Source organism: Gavialis gangeticus, unplaced genomic scaffold (assembly GCF_001723915.1).
Source record: "Gavialis gangeticus isolate Ggan-Ray unplaced genomic scaffold, GavGan_comp1, whole genome shotgun sequence".
Lineage (NCBI taxonomy): Eukaryota > Metazoa > Chordata > Crocodylia > Gavialidae > Gavialis > Gavialis gangeticus.
Window position 1 is genome coordinate 25,397,713 of NW_017729006.1, and position 1,343 is coordinate 25,399,055.

At 44.1% G+C, this 1,343-nt stretch overlaps 1 protein-coding gene across 7 annotated transcripts in view; it reads right to left on the reverse strand.

Annotated features, from left to right (window-relative positions):
- Positions 1-1,343, reverse strand: part of PDE1C (phosphodiesterase 1C) — a 604,326-nt gene that overhangs the window by 338,859 nt on the left and 264,124 nt on the right. The gene's annotated exons all lie outside the window — the stretch shown is intronic.

Consider the following 1,343-nt stretch of genomic DNA (forward strand, 5'->3'; position numbering starts at 1 on the left):
GGGGCAGGACTGGGATTGGGGCAGAGAGCTCTGTTGCTTCCTCCATGGATTAGAGGCATTGACTCACCATGATGAGGCTTGGCACCACAGCCTGGTGGGCCAGAGGGGAAACCTCCATGGCCCAGGGATCCTTCCAGATGAGCAGACCCCAGCTCAGGGGAAGCCCAGGGCTGAGGTGGGGGGCTCCATTCCCCAACCTCCCCCTCACTGCCCCACCAAGCTGACAGGTACAGATAGGATGCAGGTTGGGGAGCAGAGGCTTTGCTACTTCTGCTTTGTGACAACCTAAGTGTGGGGTCAGCCTGTCTCAGCTGAACAGAGGAGCACTGGCAGAAGCTAGCCTGCCCATCCTGTGAGGGGGGTTAGTTAGCAAGAGGCCACAAAGCATCCGGGGATGTTGGGGGACTGCGATGTAATTTGAGTCAGGAGGGGATCTGGAACAGAAGTTTGATATATTGGTCTAACCTAAGCTGATTAAATCTAATACTACATTCATTCAGTTATATCTTGAACCAGGTTCCACCATTTTGAAACCAATTTATGTGCAATTTATGTGCTTCTGTTCTGTTACAGGTTTAGACCGGTTTCTGATCACTTATACTGGTTTATGTGTAATTTCTGTACCTAGCCTATTAGAACTAGATAAATGGGGAGTTACCTTGAGTTCAGCTTTTCTTCCACTTGCACAGGTGCTCTGCTGGAGGTATCTAAGCATCCCATTTAATTAATGCTCTCTATTGTGGAATGCATCACCCATAAGACTACCTTGAATTTATATTTTAAAACGCATTAGGCGAAGCTGGGAATATTATTCAAGCTAAATGAAATTAAGAGGTGAGTCATACTCAGTAGGACTCTACACTGCTTTGATTTAAATCACTGCAAGTCAGGAAGAAATCCACTGAATTCCACTTAATTACACAAGCCTAAAAGCAGTCTGAACACAGAATCAGGAACCATACAAGCAACTGCTTTGGGGTCCAGCAGCAAGAGTGCAATTGAGATGTTAAAAGTATTACATCAGAGCAAATCCAAAATGGTGTGTGGCTATGAATCCATTTACATAAAGTGAATGTGTGAGCTGAGCCACTTGTTTTCAAAATCCACTTCTCTGAACATGGGAAGGAATTTGCCTCCTAAAGCATACAGAAGCAAAATAAAAGACTCAGCAGAGGTAATACCAAAATAAAATCAAAGGACTCCAAGACCTCCAAAATACCTGTGTCCTATGATTATGATTATTATTGAAGGCATTGTTTTAGGTGAATTGTAGGTTACTATGTAGAAATATTACCATTACTACCACCTATGCTGTGCATGTGTTGTGGATAGAAAAACTCTGG